This window comes from Poecilia latipinna, unplaced genomic scaffold (genome assembly GCF_001443285.1).
Source record: "Poecilia latipinna isolate Pla-1442-1.1 unplaced genomic scaffold, P_latipinna-1.0 Scaffold1910, whole genome shotgun sequence".
NCBI lineage: Eukaryota > Metazoa > Chordata > Actinopteri > Cyprinodontiformes > Poeciliidae > Poecilia > Poecilia latipinna.
Window position 1 is genome coordinate 33595 of NW_015114526.1, and position 9045 is coordinate 42639.

The 9045-nt window shown below is 41.1% G+C and overlaps 1 long non-coding RNA gene across 1 annotated transcript; it reads right to left on the reverse strand.

Annotated features, from left to right (window-relative positions):
* Positions 1-2242: 2242 nt before the first annotated feature.
* LOC106935110 (uncharacterized) lies at positions 2243-5161 on the reverse strand. The gene is made up of 3 exons (XR_001421839.1): positions 5080-5161; positions 4229-4325; positions 2243-3132 (listed from the first exon to the last, which is right to left on the reverse strand). It is a non-coding gene; the product is annotated as an uncharacterized LOC106935110 (long non-coding RNA).
* Positions 5162-9045: the final 3884 nt, after the last annotated feature.

Below are 9045 nucleotides of genomic sequence, written 5' to 3' on the forward strand. Positions count from 1 at the left end.
TAGATAAAGTTTCATTTATTGCTGTTGATTTTTGACTGTAACTTTGTAAACGGCTCCTCAATGAATCACAGTATCATTTCATTTCCAGGGTAATAACTGGGCAGAAATACTTCCTAAACCTTGTTTGAAGCGTTTCTGAGTGTTTCAGTTTTTTCCTGTTTTTCCATCTGGTCCTCCTTTAAGCTACTCGGCCTGCCAGGCAGAAGCAAATACACCTGAAAACTTTCAAATCAATCTTTAATAGTTTTTCTTTCTACCTCAGCTGACACGCATCACCGGTTTTGAGGTTACCATGGTTCCCATTACGACAGGATCAACATTTCCAGCGTCCGGCTTGCGCTCGCCTCCCATCTGTCTCTCCCAGGCAGGGAAGGAAGAAAACGCAGTTAAAGGCTCAGATTTCTATTCCTCTGCTTCAGCAACAGGAAAAGGTTGAGAGAGCAGCCTGGCTGAGTGGAGGACTCCCATATGCTGCTGTCATGTTCCCTGCTAATTAGGATTAATGGCAGCCGTGGCACTGTTAGCATTGCAGGATCTCGCTTAACTTTCTGTCATTTCCTGCTGCTCCTCAGGAGAGAAATAAAACATACGGCTCATGTGGAGACGGAGGACTTCCTCAGCTCACAGACGTCTGTCTTACAGAGACACAAAGCTTCAAACCGACCAAAATGTTCCAGGCTCCTGGATTTGCATTCACATCAAAGTGTTTTGGACTCGAGGTCGTTTTTGTTTACAGAGCTGAACTTTGTGCTGGTTTGGTAGTTAACGAGCTGAACATTGAGCCGCGATCGCTGAAGGACAAATCAGGGCTTTAACATGCGAATACAAACCGAGAGAAGGAAGAGAAACAGGTATTAATTACAGATTACGTCTCCATTAATCTGGATTGGGAGGACTCCCAGGTCCCATTAACTCTACCCTTGAAACTAAAACAAAACACTAAGGAAGTTCATGAGGGGGAAAGACTTTTCCACAGTTATGCATCAAGGTTTCTGTGTCCTTTACTTCATGAAAGATTAAAGAAGAAAAACTTAAATGAAGTTAAACTGGAGACTTTAACGGCTGATTTAAATCCACTTCTCTGCCACTGAGGTACTGAAACTGTTGTTGGGATTGATGGCAGAATACCTCAATGTTTGGACTAATAAACCAAAAATCCACATGATGTTGATGTTTCATATATAGAAAATAAAACTAATGAGACATAATTTGACTTCCATCTAACTGAAAGATTCTGTTTTGTACGTGATGAACTTGAAGTAACCGCAGCTCACCTGGACATCGTTTAGCTTCCTTCTATTTAGGGAAACATTAAATATTTACACTGTTGTTTCTTCTTCCAGCTGAAACCTTTAAGGTGAGCGCTGAGTGGCTGGTGTGTGTGTGTGTGTGTGTGTGTGTGTGTGTGAGCGAGCTGCGGAGGTAAAGTTTTTGTGCACACAGCCAGTTTTACAGTAGATGTGAGGTTCTAATTTATAATTGATGTCTCTCCATTCAGTTAAAACTTTGCTTTAAATGTAAAAATGTAAACTGCAGGCTCACACACCAACCATCAAAACTGACAGATTAAACTTTAATATTTTCCACAATGATTTTATTGTTTTTGGGCAGAAGATGAAGCAGCTTATTACACTTTTCTCTTAGAGTAACGTACAAGTTGAACAAAAAAAAAGAGACATTTTGGTCTCCTCTGTACGGAAGTGTTTAAATGCCAAAACCCAAAAATAAGCAGCAGTATCTCATTTTGAGGAGAAAACTTTCTCGTTGTAATGAGATGCTGCTGCTTCCATACATCTGACTTATATGGAAGCTTTTAAATACCAAAATTTGGAAATAAATTAATGAACCGTGACCCACTTATGCGTTATAATTAGAAACGTTCATGTTGTAACGAGATATATAACCTGTTAAAATGAGAAGCGTTTTTGTTTTGGCGACATATTAACATCCCAACAGGTTTGGCTGTTTTCATATTACGACTTTTCTTATTTAGAGGAGATATTTTGATAAATCTTATACCTGGTTATAGCAGTAAAGTCTGTCATTATAACGAGTCTCTGCTCCTGAATGTGTTTCTAAGCTCTGGTGGTTAAACACCTTCTTTCATGCATGGTTTCATGGTTTGGCTTTTAGTAAAATACGGTTTAAAAAATTACTAATATTAGTATTAAAGAAAACACCTGTTTGTTTCCTCGGCCTGGTGTGGAAGTCTGTAACTGACCGTTTTCTGGTCAGGCTGAAAACACAGCCGTCTGATCACAGCTCTGGTTCTGCCAGAGGAACGCTGTGATCATCATGGAGTCGCAGGAAGATGTAATTTAGTGACTGGATGACAAGAACAAATTCGACGGCGCTCTGATTAATTGTTATAAATGTCCACCCAGGCAGCGGCAGTCGCTTGGTTTATGCTGAGGGATCGGATGTTGGCCGTAAAAATTATGCACACCGCTGGTTTCGGCTAAAGGAGGACGTTTCGCTAACATTTCCATTTTTATTGCCGTCCATTCCGAGTTGATTCAAGCGTAAAGCAACGTCAAGTCTCAACTAATTTGTTGGCCGGCCGTTTCACATTCCAAACATTTCCTTTAGCAGCAAACTCATCTACATAATGACACACTGGTCAAAGGGACGTCTGCTTTATTTAATTTCACACTATCTGAGTCTGAATTTCTACCCATTTTGCTGAAATAACAAACATTTTACTTTGACTATAAATGACAGCGAGCTTCTTAGTTTAATGTCTGCAGTTCTGTAATCTGTTGGCAATAAATAAGGAATCAAAACATCGTCTGGGAAAATGAAAGCAAGTTTTGACATCAAAAGTTATAGTTTGACGTATTAAAAGCTGCATTTATTCTACCATCTTTACTTGAAAGATATATCTATCTGCAGGAGCCAAAGGCCGAAATGTAAATGAATGAATAACTATAAATATTCAAGTAGTAAAAGTGACTTTTTAAAATATATTACAACTGGGAGGTTTGGCCTCTGAGCCGTTTCTTCTCAGCTGCAGCCGGTGAGTCTGTCAGCGCTAAAAGCTTTTGTCCTTCCCTCTGAAGACGGAACGAGGCGGGACAGAGAGGACTTCCTGTCCTGAACAAACGTCCTGCAGGTTTTCACATCGGATCCACACTGTAAAATCTAATTAGTTCACCTTACTTAAAAAATTCATCTCAAATCAACATGTTAATACGTGCAAGTTGAGCTTGTTATGTTTAAACGACTCGACTAACTTGATCATTTGAGTTGCATTAATGCTAAAAACGAGCTAATAAACGCTCCACTGTCACATGTAAACCAAACGCCTCCACAGAATCAATTATTGCATCGTATAAAAACTAATGAAGTTATGTTGGGCGATTGAAGAATTGCAATCCTAGAATAGCTGCACATAGAATAGCAAGAACATGTTGACATTATAAGTTAAATGCATACATTTGGTCCAGACTTTTCCATGGTGAACAATAATCTTAAGCTGAAGTGTCACAGTGATGTAAAGTGTTTCCTCTGAAATGCAGCGAGGGGAGAAGTGGGAAAAGAATAAAACCTCAAGTAAAAAAGCAATTATTAAAAACTTTCTCTTTCTAAATGAACCCAGCTCAGGTTGGTGACTTTCCTTCCATAAAGTCTAAGTAACTTTCTAAAAGTGTTGATGAAACTGATTTCAGACTTACTATTTTCAATTAAAGACAATGTTTTTATTTTCAGTGCGTGTTGATCAGATGGCCTCTCTCTGTGGCAGTTCTGTGCTCTTCATACGGTTTGGATGGGAATAAATCTAAACTTAACACGACTTTGTGGTGATGTGAGTTTTCTCTGTTCAGCAGCAGGAATCAGAAAAGGCTCAAAACAAGAAAGTCAAAGATCACAGTGAAGAACTGACACGACATCACAGAGTGAAATGGATTCTACAGAGAAAAACTACATTTAAGGTTAATATTTATCTCTCCTTTAGGGAATGTTTACATAAAAACATCGCCTTGTCATCGTTGTTTTCTGTCACATCTTTTTACATATTTCTCAGTTGAACAAGGTAAAAAAGTAAAAGTTGTTGGGATTATGATGCTCTATAGAATCATTAAGATCCTTTTATTCTTTGGTTCTGACTTTTTGTCATTTTGTGTTTTCTTGTTTGCTTCTGTCCAGTTGACTCGCTGATCTTGTTTAGTTTGTCTTTTTCGGTTCATGCTCTCCTCCAGCTGTTTCACATCCAGTTAATCAGACTCACCTTTTCCATGTACCAGTAATCGCCCTCCCTCTGCTCCTTCCCTCCGGTTCGGGCTGTGGCAGATCCTCCTGCCAGCCTGCAGCGCTCCGATTCAAACCTGTGGGGACGAAAAAGTGAAATTATTCAATATCTCATTTATGTGGCTAGGTTACGCTGAGCTAACAGTAGCTAGGAAATGGTAAATGCACTGCATGGTTGGTCACGTTTTTGGAGAAATCGATAAAAATGCAGAATAAATGTGATGTTTGAAGTTTCTTTGAAGTCATATTAAAATCTGTTTTTCATTCTGTTGAGTCAACAGAACCTTTTGGTTCTGTCTGTGACTTCAGGACGTTAGATGCTCCGTCGCAGTAAAACAGTCAGAGTGGAGAAATAACTTGTTACATTTATTCAGTTACATTCATTTGACTCATTTTGTTGTAAAGTAGTCCCTCTCGATCCTCGACCCACTGAGTAAATTCACTGAACGGAGAACAAAATCGCTTTAACCAAAAAGTCACCAGTTTTATTCTGAAAAAACTGATTTGGAAAACAGTTTTGACCAGTTCCTCAGCTCTGGACTCGGCTTTTTACTTTTCCTTGAGTCATTTGTTGGACGGACACTTTTTACTTTTACTGGAGTGAAAATTCATTGAGGCATTTTTCGGGTTTATTCTACAAACTCTGCAGGTTGTTTTCATCAGAAGTGATCACAAAACTGCATTCTAGTAAAAACCAAAACAAAAGCGGGGGAAACTCTTGCCCTTCATCCTGGCCTCTGCCTGTCGTCAGGCGGTGTGAGTCTCCCCGGAGCCGTTGCTAGGCAACCGTGGCAGCATTAATATGTGCGGTGGGAAGGAAGCAGGGGATACCTCTGGTCTGTGGAGGGAAAGCAACCAGGACGGCGTCAGCTGAGCCACTGGTTCCTCCAGCAGCCGACCGCCTCCTCCTCCTCTTCCTCCTCTTCCTCCTACTTAAAGCCAGTCAGTGTTCATCTTCTGCCAACACAAGGAGACACATCCAAGTGGAGAAAGAATCACTTTTTCTGTGTGAAACACTCAAAAGCCTCAAAATGAGCCAAACATCTGAGAAAGTTTAGCTGAGAGGAAGCAGAGGAAACGCTGACAGCTCCTCCTGTTTGGAGACAAAAGAAGATGAAAACATTCACATGAAGCGGCTCGGCTCCTCTCCCACCCCCGTCTGCACATCAACTGACTATTCTTCAACTTGACATCATCCTTCCACAGACAAGAGGAGGAGAGCGGAGCGAGGCGGCGGCTCAGCGCTGAGGGGGGAAAGTGACAGCGGCTGAAACTTGGCGACCAGTGAGATGAAATTTGCGGCAGAGACGCTGGAGCCCAGCAGGAGCCGCCGTGCAACCAGAGAGCCGAAGCGGGAGCGCCGGGCAGACGAGGCAGCCGACCTGGACGTGGAGGATGAGAGGGGCAGAGCTTCCCCCTAGCTGCCAGCGATGCGCTGCAGGAAGGCGCCCCCCCCCAGCATGTCCACGCTCCTCCTGATGCTCTGCAAGGTAAACACTCAACCTTCATCTGGACTTCTCACGTTTTATTTGAAATGTGGAAAATTTGCATGAATCATTGAATCTTCTCTTCAAATCAAACTTTGCTGTTTTTATTTTACTTTTGTGTTTCTGAGTAAAAACAACTCCGCTCAGACTTTCATAAATGTTACATCGTTTTATGGGATGAAGCATCTGATCTGACTTTTTGTTCAAATCGAGTTCAGAGCGATCCAGTTTCATCATGAGTGTCACTTTCCACTCAGTCCCAGAACAACGGGCAGAAAATGGGTTAGTTGGAGTTTTTCCTCTGCTTCTCCTCCATGAGGCAGAGGAGGAGTGAGTGAGTGAGTGAGTGAGTGAGAGATTGAGTGAGTGAGTGAGTGAGTGAGAGATTGAGTGAGTGAGTGAGCGTCTGCTGGGTGTCAAGCATGCTGGGGAGGGGCTGGGAGCTGTTTGCTTTATTTCCATTTTAAGACAATGCCAAAAGCACCTGAGCCTGTCAGAGCGGGTTAGCGTCTGCAGCTGTTCCACATGCTCGGTTTAGTCAAGTGGCAAAAGGTTTCATTCTCCGATGATCCGACCCGGGCCTCCAGAGGGGCAGAACCGGCGTCCAGGTACGGCTTCATGTGCCAACATGTTCAGGTTTGACTTCCGGTCACTCTGCTGTTTTTATTTCAAGATCCAAATCTTAGATAGAGTATCTATAATAGTGCTGAGACTTGCTTAAAATTTATTGAAACATCTCCAATTAATTCATCACATTTTAAATGAAAATGATTTATCGACAAAATGAGCAACATTTTCAATTCAGAAAGCTGGATTATAGAAATAAACAGACACGACTTCAACAATAATCCTAATCTGTTCTTCAACCGTCTTTTTCAGGAAGTCTTGATCATTCATGGAGCTTCTTTAGAAATGTGGACTGTGGAGCCTGACGTTAGCGTTAGCTGCTACATGTTTAGCATTGAGATGCTATTTCAGGTTTGAATAACTTCGCTGATAAGCTAACTCCTTTTAGCACAACTTGAAAACAACAATAGTTTTTTCTAGCATCCAATCAGATCAGTTTTTGGAACAGAAATGAATCCCTAGTGAACCGAGTGAAACGTCTTAATCGTCTATCGTTCTTAGCAGATGTCACTTGTGCGTCAGATTTACGGGCGGAGCGGAAACGTGTGAATGCAAAGGTTCCAGCCGGAACCAACTGCAGCTTTTCACCTGATTTGATCTGTAACCTTTTTCCCTCTTCACCGTTTTTAGTTTTTTGCTGAGTGCTTGTTTAGATCGTCTTCATGCATCGGAGCACATCCAGTGCAGCACACAACGACCCGTTCAGGTTGGGGTGTTGTTTAGCTTAGCGTCCTCCCAGGAGAGGCCGTCAGAGAGCATCGATACAGGTCAGAGGAGGAAACAGCTCAACGTGTTTCCCTGTCAGGCAGGACGGAAACGTGTCTGGATGTTACGCTGCAGACGCCATGAAGGAGCCGAGCCGTTAGAGGGCTCATACTTTAACATGGCCTTTAAAACTCTCTTCTTCTGTTGTTCTTATTTTGTTTGGCTCTAATATGGAAGAGGTTTAGAGCTACTGAAAAAACAAAAGAATTCTGACTTTTTTCCTCAAATCTAGTCTTCTGAGATCAAAAGTCAGATTTCTGATTAAAATAATCAGAATTGGCCCTAATACTCTTCCATACTCCAAAACATGATCTTATTCAAACGTCTTATATTCGTGCAGCAGTACCTGGACTCCATCTCCTCCTATTTTTTTGTGGTAAATGACTAAATGTTTCTACCAGGACATTTTCCCCCCAGGAGCTCATCTAAATGAGTGCAAACAATAAAATTAGTAATTAAAATAACGGCTGCCACTAATGACTTTTCTTCCTGCTAATTTTTCTATTATCTGAATAATCTAAGGATTCATTTTCCTTAAGGAAACACGTCTAAGTTTCTGTTCAGGATGTTAAAAAAAATAAGAAAATCAAACAGGAGTGAAGATTTACAGTTTAAAGTACAAAATGTTTGTATAAACTGTTTATCCATTAAAAGAATAAATAAAGTTAAACTTTTATTAATTATTGAATTATAATAATGAGTTTCATAATCTCAAATATTATTAGAGTTAATTGTGAACAAAAATATGCCTCATTTCAGTCAGAATACATTTTTATTTATCAGTTTGTCTGGTTGAAGTTGGTGCATGTAGATAATTTACTTTATTTGCAGAATTAAATGTGAATGAAGTGAAACTATTTTGGTCATCATGGATGGAAAAGGGATGGATGGATGGATTAAGGTGAATTCAGGACTATTCCATCCATCCATCCTGGAGGCAGAAGCTGTTTCTGTTCGTGGTTCAGGTAACTTGATGGAAGTCGGTTCTTGCACCCAAAGTGTTTTTCAGAGTCTGGCTCTGCGTTAGACGGTTTATTTTTGGTTCTCCTGATTCTGCTGCGAGTTGCCGTTGAAAAGCTGTTGACCCGCATGAGAAGCACTTTTCTCCTGAGAGGCGTTTGGATGCCAACTCTCACAAGCTGCTGCGCCTGCAGGCCGACAGCATGCAGCTAGTTTCTAACAGGGCACCCCGGGCCTCGCATATCAATACACACTCACACACACACCTGTGAAATCACACAGATGAGCGCTGGCTCCATCACAATGTAGGAAGTCAGGCTGAGGCTGAGGAGAGCAGAAATATCTGCTGTCTTTTCTCTGTCATGAAGCTTTAAAGAAACAAGCTCAAACTTTGATCTAATCACTGGAGATAATTAAAATTCACCCATTTATCCTGAAACTGCTCTACAAACACTAACTGACAACTTAATGCAGCTGCTGGAGGCTAAAGATGGTAAATCATACAAATATTTAGCTCCAAACTATTTTGTTTGGATCTAAATATTTCATTTGCTAACTAAATATTAGCTATTATTATAGTTAATAAGATAAATATTTAGCTGACAACATGTTGCAACTCACATTTAATGTTGTTAGGTAGCTACTAACTAAATTAGTTAACAAGCCAAATACTTAGCTTGTTACTATTTAGTGTTAAGCCAGAGGTTCCCAAACTGTGGAGCGTGCCCCCTAGGGGGCGCCGTGCCATTGCAGGGGGGGGGGGGCAGCGGGAAGCGGTATGAATGAATGAATGAAAACAACAACAACAAGGGTGAAGGGGGGGGGGGGGGGGGGGGGGGTTGAGTGGATGGAAGAGTTTAACAGGAAGTCTCTAAGGATCTCTCTACACCACCCCTACATATTTGGCAAGCTAAATATTTAGCTCAAAACTGTTTAGAAACTAAAAATAGATATTTAG